Here is a 10,494-nt window from a genome sequence, read left to right on the forward strand (position 1 = left end):
ACACGGAACAGGAACAAGCCAACAATAGAAACACCCCAAATGCTCCTGGCAGGACTCTGCCCAGGCCCGGGTACATGCCCCCGCCCCGCCGCCGGCGGCGGCGGTGGCGGCGGCGGCGGCGGCAGCAGCAGCAGCAGCGGACAAAATGTGGCCACCCTGACCCAGAGGCAAAGCTTGTCCTCACACCCTGAGCTCTGCCCAGGGAGCTGGGGCCAAGTCCCGCCTGACACCAACTGGTCCGGCGGGAAACGCCTGCCCAGCCAGACAGGCATAGGCCCCCCAAGGGTCCCTCCTTGTGCTCAGGGACCAGGCTGGTGCAGGCTGGCCCTGCCTCCCAGGGTGACGCCTGGGCCCAAATTCAGCTGGCCCTGCCAGTCAGGCACTTGGTGCAGAACCCAGGGCACTAGGCTCAGCCCCTCCCAGCCCAGCCCCCGGGGCCCCCAAGCTAGCAGGGAGGGGGACTCCCCGCCCCTCCACATCTGGCCCCGGCCCCCAGGGTCTGCGGTGGAGAATTCCCGCCCCCGCTGCTCTCCGTCTCCCTCCTCCTGCTCGGTGCCCGCTGCCCGCCTCGGGGACTGCCCCAGCGCCCGCCTCGGGCCAGCAAGGCCCACATCCTCCCTCCCTCGGCCGGCCCCTGCGCCTGGCAGGAGGCTGGGGGGTCAGGCTGCCGGGGAACCCCTCCGGCTCCCATCAGTCTTCATCCCCAGCCCCCAAACTCTCTGGGTTGCCGTCCCTTTTCCTGTAGAACAGGAAACAAGGTTATTTCCTAGACTCGGAGCCATCCCCCTGCCCCTCTGGCTCTGCCCGGGGACCAAGACCCAGCAGGGGAATGCGCCCGGAGCCAGAAAGCGGAGGGATTCAGCGATTCACCCCCCAGCGACAGGCCCAGGGGGCTGACAGCTGTCACTCAGCACCCCAACCCCTGGGGAAGAGGGGGCCCCCCGATTCAATCAGAGCCTCAGAGGAAACGCATTGATGGGCGATTATTTATTTATTTATGCAAAAGTGAGCCGACTTTGTTCGCCAGGTAACCGGGCACGCGGCCCAACCCTTCTGGCCCCGGCCGCCCCCAAATCCCTCCTCCGCCCCACACCCCCTCCGGGTCATTAGGTCCCCGCCCCTCAACTCCCAGAGCACAAGCGGAACCTTGGGATTTGGGGGTTGGAGAGGAGGGGCTCCTCCCCTCCGCAGTCTCCCCCTTTCCCAGCGCCGTTCCTAAAATCCAGCCTTGTTCTCCGCTCCCACGGTCCCCCCCCCTTCACCCACCCCCCCACATTCTCAGCAAGCTGGAGAGCAAATTGCAGTTTTAAATCCAAAGACGGAGGGAGGGGGAAGGAGGAGGGGGCGCGCGGCAGCGCTGGGCGCGCACCTCGCCCCCGAGCCGGGGGAGCCGCGGGGCGGCCAGGAAACCCGAGAACCCCCTCCCCGCCCCCCCTTCTCGTCCACCTCCCCCTCCCCCTTCCCGGCGCTGCCTGCCAGGCTTCGAGCCGAGCCCAGCCGAGCCGCGGGCCCCGGTGGAAACAAAGACCGATCGCACCGCGGGCACCGCAGCCACCGGGTCCGGCGGACCGGACCGGGGCGCGCGGAGGGGGCGCGGGGCCCCCCCGGTGCGCTGCACAAAAGAGCCCGGCCGGCCGGTCCCCAGCGGGGGTCTAGGGCTGGGGAGGAGGCGCCACTCACCGGAGTGCTGGGCTGCCGGCTCCGTGGGTCCGAGCCAGGCGAGGGGCTTCGGGGGGCGTCTGTCTTCCGGCGGCGGCAGCGACGCGGGCGCCCGGCAGCTGGGGAGAGGAGTCGTGGAGGAGCCCTGAGCCGCCCGCCGTTGCTGACAGCATGGCTCGCGCCTCGGCTCACATTCTCCGCCGCTAACTCCGCTGGACCCGGCCCCCCAGCTCCCGCGGCGCCCCCCACCTCGATCACTCCTTCGCTCTCTCTCTGCGGCCCCCTTTCTCCCCCCACCACCACCACCGCGCACACACTCTCACAGCCCTGGACACCCCCGCCCCCACCCCCCAATTGCAAACCTGGGAGGGAACGCGCCCCGCGTAGTCCTCCTCCTGCTCCTCCTCCTCCGCCCTCCTCCCTCCCGCTCTCTTCGGGCTGTCTGTCTGTCCCTCTGACTGTCTCAATCTCTCGCTCCCTCTGCCTTTCTCCGCTCTCAGAGCTGGGTGGGAAAAGGAAATGAGGACAGAAAGCAGACGCTGGCTTTGGGTGGTGGTAGCTGGATTCCCTCTCTCCCTCCCTCCCCCTCCTCCCCTCCCTCCTCCTGCCTTCTGCTCTCTCCGCGGCGAGCGGGGCTGAGCGCAGCCTGGCGGGTGGCTCGCGTTGCCCGCCCGCCCGCCTGTCTGTCTGTCTGGTCTGCCTCGCTCGCTCCCTCCCCTCGCCGTCTCTCGCCCTCGCCCTGCCTGCCTGCCTGCCTGCCTCTCTCCGTCTCCGCCGCCGCCGCCGCTGCCTCTGCGAGCTCGCCTTACCTTCGCCGCTCACCATCCGGAACCCCAGGGGGGAGCGCGCGCGCGGCTCGCCGGGACTTGTAGTCCCCGCCTCGGCCGCTCCGCGCGCGGGGCGGGCGGGGCGGCGCCGGCAGCTCCGACGGCGCGGCCGGGAGCCCGCGGGAGGCACCCAGCGCCCGAGCCCCGAGGGCGAGCGTCCTCTTTTACAAAGGGGGATTGCATTCTTCCCTAAGGATCACCAACGTTCCCCACGTTCCTCGTCCTCCCGCGGGGGTCTCTGGCCGGAGCGGAGGTTGCGGGTGGGAGTGAAGGGGCGGGGTCTGAGAATGGAAAGAGTAGAATGGGGGAATCGAGGGACTAGCTAAAAGGGCCTGAGACTTTCTGGGGGCGTCCCAATTAAATGTGAGAGGAAGCGAGAACAGGAGACGGCCGGCTCCCTGAATCTGGAGGCGTTCTCCCTTCATGAGGTTTCCTATTGAGTAAAGCGCAAGGGTTGATGGAGAGAGGGCTGCTCCAGAAAACTCAAAGCCCGCCCGCACCTCCTCCTCCTCACTCAGGGACCCCAGTCTCAAATTCTGAGCTCTGGGTTTAGCCACCCCCACCAAAGACTAGTTTTTCTAGAAGTCCGAGGAAGACAAGAGCATGAAGTCCTGGATTCTCCACAGATCTCTCTCTGTCACACACACACACACACACACACACACACACACACACACACAACCTTGCCTTCCTGAAATCGACTGTGCTTCCTGGTGTCAGGAAGCAGCATTCAGATTCAACAGTTCAGAGCTCCTGCTGGGCCCAGGGGGCTGGACTCAGCACTTTCACCTACCTCCTCTGCAGGTCACATCTGTTATCCAGCCCCTAGCTCTGGCCCCCTGCCTGGCCTATCCCCACAGATGGGAATGTGCACTGCCAGGGCCTGGTCACCAAGGAGAGGTCTCTGGACAGTGCAAGAAGGAGAACTGCTGCTGCTGCCACTTACTGAACACCGCAGGGCTCTTGAGTCCTGCGCTGGACCAGGGTCTGTTCGATTCCAAAGCTCACTGCTTAACCTCTGGATCAAGCAGGGAACTGCGACTTCCCAGCTCTCCATCTGACCTTCTCTCCCGGCGTCTGTGTGTCCTCCCTTGGCACTTAAATTCGACAAATGTTAACTGAGGTGTGCAGGGCTCACAGGGGACACGGAGATGAATAATGCATGGTGGCTGTCCTGTCCCCGGCATCTACCAGCAGCAGCCCCACTGATCCTGTGCTAGTCCCACTTCATCTGTGTGTCTGGCATTCCTTTGTCCAATGTCTGCTGGCTTTTTCTGTCTTGCCCTCCCTGTGTCTGAAGTCCCTTCAGCAGTGCCTTTGTCCTTGGCCCACCTGTTTCGGACTCTTCCTTTGGCCCTGCGGGGTGATACGAGGTGATGGCCAGCGTGTGACAAAAGGCAGGTGTTTTGCCAACGGCAGCTCCCTGTCACCACCTGCAAGCCCCTCCTCTAAGACAAAAAAAGGAGGGGCTCTGGGGGACACTGTTGGCCCTTTGCAGGGACTGGGGGCACCACGCCCATGGCAGAGGTCTAGGGCTCTAAATAGTTCCATCTATTGATCTGGCATCATGGGGCTGCTGACCAGCCGCAGAAGCCCCCATTTGGGAGCAGCTTCTCCTTATAGGCAAGCCCTGGGTTCAAAGATTTGTCAATTGAATGGAGACCATTGTAAGATCAGATATTAACGAAAGCAATGGTTAAAGTTGTTAGGGGCCCTTTGCAGCTCCCAAGCCTGACCTAAAGTTATCACAAATAGATGAGGCTTTGGCATCCTGCCCCAGCTGGTCCCCCACCGGTGAGACTTTAGCATTGGGGAGGCTAGGAGAGGCCCAGGTTCCCTTTTCTTTTACACCTTCACAACATCCTTACGTATTAGGCTCTGCCCCAGGGAATGAAGACCCCACCTAGGCTGAATCAAGTTTGAGGCAGGAACTGGGGGGCAATACAGGATGGCTTCTGGGAGATAGGGAGCCCCAGGTGGAGTGGGATGAAGAGGAGTTTGGGAAAGACACGGGAGGGGAGAGATTAGGTGATGAGGTACAGGGGCCAAGATTAGTAGGGCCCATGGCTCTGTAAGTGAGAGGGGAATAGAACTTAGGTAGGGTTGTCCATGCACACTCTCCCACCCCAGGCTGCTTGAGCAGCCTCCTTCCCAGGGAGGCTGGGTGCTCTTAGCCCCCAAGGTGTTGGGCATTGCTGGAAACCAAGCACTACAGGGTTTCCCAGTCATCTGGGAACTGGTCTTTCTCTTGGAGCCTCTTAAAATTGTATTGTGGAGAGGGTGGGCGGGGGTCCTCCCCAAACTCAAGCAAAGTCTTCCTGTGGGTGGCTGCTGCCACCTAGTGTCCAATTGCTATATCTGTTTACCAGCCTAGTCCGAAGGGGTCTCCGTTCAGCTCAGTGGTGTCCGACTCTATGCAACCCCAAGGACTGCAGCAGGCCAGGCTTCCCTGTCCATCACACCAGGCTTCCCTGTCCATCACCAACTCCTGGAGTTTACTCAAACTCATGTCTATTGAGTCGGTGACACCATCCAACCATCTCATCCTCTGTCGTCCCCTTCTCCTGCCTTCAATCTTTCCCAACATCAGGGTCTTTTCAAATGAGTCAGTTCTTTGCATCAGGTGGCCAAAGTATTGGAGTTTCAGCTTCAGCATCAGTCCTTTCAATGAATATTCAGGACTATTTCCTTTAGGATGGACTGGGGGCTACCTGGTCTTTAAAAACAGCATCTGGAGTAGCCACAGGCTGGTCAGGGTACCTATAAACTCCCAGAGAAAGCAGACTTGAAGGAGAGGAAGAACCTAAACCATCCCATTCTAGGTTCAGCTCACTGCAACCACTTTTGTCTCGATGTAAGCAGAAGGTGTTATGTAGCTAGACCTAGGAAATAGAAGTGAGAGTCCAGAGGGGCTAAAAGTTGTGGGGCCTAAGAGTTTGGAGGGCATGTGGAATAGGAAGCAGGCAGACCTGGTTCTTTTTATTTTTCAGCTGTGCTGAACAGTTTGCAGGATCTTGGTTCCCTTCCCCCAAAATTGAACCTGGACCCCCTGCCGTGGAAACGTGGAGTCCTAACCACTGGACAGCCAGGGAATTCTCCAGACCTGGTTCTGATTCGGCTTTTGCTTGCGTGTCCTTAACTCTCCGAGTCTCCATTTCCACATGTGTAAAACTGAGAGTAACCCCTTCTCTGTATTACAGGCAAGGCTGTTGAGAAGATTTACTGAACACATGGATATGAAAGCAGTTTGAAAAACTGGCACAGGCGTGCTGAGGGATTATTGAGCCATATAATAATAACAGTAACTGAGGTCACAGCAGCCTGGAGCCACATCCCTGGAGCTCCTGGAAAGGGCAGAGTGAAGTGAGCCTTGGGTAGGAATGGGCACCGCCCTCCCTGACTACAGAAGTTCTGGGGCTGGCCTCATTCTTGGAGCTATCCCCAGGAAAGGTCTGGATTGTTTCAGAGGAATTCAACCTAGTCCCTAGAAGGAGAAACTGAGGCCCAAAGAGGTGGTGGGCCTGTCCTGAACCACTGAGCTACAGATCCAGGAACAAGAGGCCCGTTGGACTGCAGCCATTGAGGCCTTGGTTTTCCCCTCCTCTGGATGGGAACAGCTCAGAGCTGGGGCCCCAGAGACAGTGGAAGCAGGAAGCTGTCCTTCACTGTGGTACAGTGGGAACCAAGGCCCCCAGGTCTCCATTATCCCTCCTCCTGTGCTGGCCTCCCTGCATTCACCCCTCCCTGAAAGTCCTCCCACATTCCTCCAGGCAACAGGAAACCCCAGCTGCAGCCCAGACTTCAAACAGCTCCTCCCTCTGGGCAGGGGGTGTGGGAGGAGAGGCCAGAGGCCAGGGGGCAAAGGTCAGCTTTGTTCCTGCCGGAGGTGGTGAGGGACTGGGTGTGGGGGTGGGGCGGGGCAGGGTAGAGCCCTTGACAGCCACACAGTACATGCGGGTGAATTCCTGCGTCCATCAGTGTGCTCGGTCACACTGTCAGCCTGTGACTGGGAGTGAATGCGTGTCCTCGGCTTCCTTCTGGTTCGAGGTCCTGAGTTCTGGGTTTGCGTGTATGTCAGTATGTGTGTGTTTGTCTGGGTGCTCAGCCTGGGGTCCCACTGACAAGTCTGTAGGTGTCGTCATCTGTGCTCTACGTCTAGTTCACAGGCTTGCCCAGAGCTCTGTGTCCTCCTATGAGTGTGACCTGGTGTGATTCTTTGTGTCCAAGAAGGGTGTTCCTCTCCCACCTCTTCCCACCTGGCCTTCCTCCGTGTGGGCCACCAGTGGGTTCCTTTTGGAAAGTGAATCTGACTCTCTTACTCCCCAGCTCAGAACTCTTCAGTGACTTCCTGTGACGCAAGGTTTGGAATCCTAGCTTGAGGACACAGCAGACAACCCCTGCCGACCTCGCCATCTTCATCTTTAGCCACAGATCCCCCTCAAAATTTTCACTCCAATCACAGCTACTTAATTTTAACTCTCTTCACAGTCCCATTTCCTGCCTCTGAGCTACTCAATTCTATCGAGTATGGATGCCCCTCTCTTGCTTTTATCAAGCAAACTTTTATTCCTTTTTCAAGTCTCCAGTAACACCTCCTGTGAGAAGATGTCCCCCTGCCCAACTGGGTTAGGACCCTCTCCTGATCTCCAACATCTGCTTTGCCTGTGCCCTTCACACTCACCACCAGTAAACTGTGAGCTTTCTGAGAGCATAAACTGTACCGAATGACTGTCTCTCCCATCCTGAGGATGGGAAGGTTCTGAAGGTTTCTTCTATCCCAGAAAGTTTCCTGCAGTGTTGGATGTAGTGCCCAGAATGGCCGCTAGAGAGAGTACAGACATCACTGCAAGACCATCCAGGGGTGGGTGGGTGGGTGGGTGTGTGTATCTCCCGGAGTGGGAGGGAGACTTTGATATGGTACCTGGGAGAGAACTCCTGGAGTGGATAGTGGGTCCACCCAGCTCAGTACCGGAGCAGTGGAATCCAGAATAGACTCATCCCAATATGTCCTAGGCCACCCAGACTTTTTCTCTCTGACTTTTCTCAACTCAGGGATCATAACCCTTGTTTTCCTGACCCCAGTATCTTTTGTCTCTGGCCTTCCAACCTCCTTCTTCCATGCCTCATCCTTTGCCTCAACCCTCCCATATATAATTATTTGTACTTGCCTGACTTGACCTTGCTCTACAATACCTCTGGACCTTTGCACAAGCTATTCCCTCAGTGGGAGATGATCTCACCCTCTGGCTGCTTCATCAGGCAGACTTTTCTTTCACTTCCTCCAAGAAGTCTCCCTTGGCCTCCAGACTGACCTTGCCCCTAAGTGTTGTAATTGTTTACTGTTCTGCCTCCTGGTCAGGACCAGCCTACAGGAGACATCAGTAGATGTGTGTAAAATTAATAAATGAGTCGGCTCTTTTATGAAAACAGTCCGGCACATGTGGGGCTACCCCCACCCCCAGTCTGCAGTATGTCCTCCCTGGGCTTGACTCTGGGTTAGTATCACACTTTCCCATGCTGTTCCATCAAATAAGGGAATGAGACACAGAGGGATGCCTGAGACTCTGAAGTCACACAAATCTGGGTTCAAATCCTGACTCTATCATCCGGCTGAGTGACCTTGAGCAAGCGTTGTGGCCTTTCAGAGTCTTTGTTTCCACTTTGGTAAAACGGGAATAATCCTACTTCTGCACTGCCTCATGGTGAGGCTCGAATTAGATGATGCATGTGAAACACCCAGCATTAGTCAATTAGGTGTCCTCCTCCCCCACCATGAACTTGGAAATAAAATTGCCCTCTGAGTCTTAAGCCAGTAAAATCATGCATCGCAGAGGAGAAGAGCCAGGTGGGGGAGTGAATGAGGCGAGAGATGGTTTTGTAAATGACTGAAGAGTTTTGTGAACGGTGGAAACCGCAATCAAGGTGACCCGCCTGTAATCTCAGGGAGGCAGGGCAAGGATGTGATTGAAATTGAGAAAACAGAGGCCTAATCAATTGCATTGTGCTCTATCTGACGGGAACAGAAGAATGCACAGAAAAGGGGGTGCAAGGGAGAATTCATTCGGCTGCATCAGAGGGAGGGACGGGGAACCAGTAGACAGAGGGATTCCAGGCTCAGGCAGCTCTGGTCTCCGCTGTGGAGTCACAGGGACCTGGGGGACTCCAGGTGGCTCACTGCCCTGCTGGGCCATCATCTAAACTAAATGGATATCCAGGTACCAGGCAGAGCCCCTTGGGGGCAGACAGGAATAGTCTGGTCCCAAGAAAAGACTCTAGAGACTAAGAGCACTGATTTTGGAGTCAGAGGATTTGGTTCAAACCCCTGCTCTGCCATTTATGTCCTATAGTCTACTTCACTGTGCCTCGGTTTTCTTACTGGTAAAATCAAGATATAATAGCTATTTCCTCATAAGACTTTCCGAGGATTAAATGGCAACATGCATGTATAGGATGCCTTACATAGAGTGAATGATCTATAAACGGTAGTGACAAAGACAACTAACATGTATTGTGCATTTTATTGCCATTTCACAGAAGAAGAAACTGAAGCTTGGAGCGATTAATAGCTTGCACAACATGACACAATTAGCAAATGGTAGAGGCCAGATTCATAACATTACACGACAGTTCCAGAGCTGTGCTCTTATTATGTGCTTACTCCATGGCAAATGGAAACACTGGGCCTCTGATTTAAACATCAGGTTCTTGTGAATTCGGTTGGCCAGAAACCATGGCCTTCTGGAAGCCTTGGCCCCTGAGACTTGGAGTATGCAAAGCGAAGGCTCCCAGCGCTGTGACCACTTCTCTAAGCAGTCATTTGGCTTCTCTGCATCTTATTGCTCCGGTTCAGCCATCCCTAGCAGAGGGCTGAGCGCAGGGAAAGCTCCATCTGCACTGGCCACCTTATTCTGTTTCCTTTAGGTCACTCAACTTGGGGAGTTTCCAGAGAATCCTTCTACCAATATTTAGAGACAGAAGCATCCCCTAAACATCCATTGGGGCAGACAGGATCCTTTCCCAAAACCCAGAGGTAGCAAGGTCTGATAGACAGATCATGGGCCTTGGTTCAGATCCCAGCTCTGTCATATATATGTGTGACCTTGGTACATCAGGTAATCCCTGGGCCTTAGTTTCCTCGCCTGTAAATGGGGGTGCTAATCATGGAACCAGATTCAGGACTCGATTAAATGAAAAGATAACCGTGAACACATCTGGCATTCAGTTGACATTTAATAAATGAGTTATTATTATTACTACTGTTTCTCCCCAGCCTGACTGTGAACTCCTTCAGGACAGGGACAGATCTTGTTCAGGTCTGTGTTCCCAGGCTCCTGCCTAGCAAAGGGCCCTTCACAGAGCCAATACTTAGTCATTGTTTGCCAAGCATGGGCGTAATTCCCAGCTCCCAGACTCTTTCCCCTGGCTATTCTTTTTGTAAGTTAAGGGTCAACACTTGTTGATGGGAGAGGGGGGAATCCTTATTCCCTGTTCTTGTTTCTACCCAGAGTCACATCAGCTGCAGGAGTTTCTCAAAGGGGAACCCAGTGGGTACGACAAGTCTTCACTGCACAGGTACATGTCAGGATGTTAAGTACCCCACTCCCTGTCCATTACATGCCAGCAGGACCCCCCCATCACTGTGACTAACAGAACTGCCTCCAAACCTCTCCAAAAGCCCCTTGGGGGCAGAGTTGTCCCAAGTGAAATCCAAGGAGCTAGACTCTCAGGCCTCTGCCCACCCAGCCCTACCCCTGTCCCTTCTGGGGAGTTGCAGAGGATCCACTGTGGTCCTCCCCCTGACCTCAGTGGAGGAGGCCTGAGGTTCTGCTGAGGTGCCTGTGATGAACAGTAAATCTGCTGAAATCAAGTAAAGACTTAGTGAAACCACTGCATGCAGACTGAAAGCCACATCAGTAATGAAGGGGATATTTTGATTTCCAGTTACTTGATTCTATATCCATCTCTCAGTTCATCCTGAGCTCATATGAGGATGAGATTCAGGACTTTG

General features: G+C 56.1%; 1 protein-coding gene across 1 annotated transcript in view; it reads right to left on the minus strand.

Moving 5' to 3' along the window:
* The window catches only part of AHDC1 (AT-hook DNA binding motif containing 1), a 64,644-nt gene extending 62,398 nt beyond the window's left edge, over positions 1-2,246 (minus strand). The window contains 2 exon segments of the mRNA XM_070383671.1: positions 1,681-1,778; positions 2,022-2,246. The gene's annotated coding sequence lies outside the window, so the exon portion shown is untranslated.
* Between the last annotated feature and the right edge of the window lie 8,248 nt (positions 2,247-10,494).

Source organism: Bos mutus, chromosome 2 (genome assembly GCF_027580195.1).
Source record: "Bos mutus isolate GX-2022 chromosome 2, NWIPB_WYAK_1.1, whole genome shotgun sequence".
NCBI lineage: Eukaryota > Metazoa > Chordata > Mammalia > Artiodactyla > Bovidae > Bos > Bos mutus.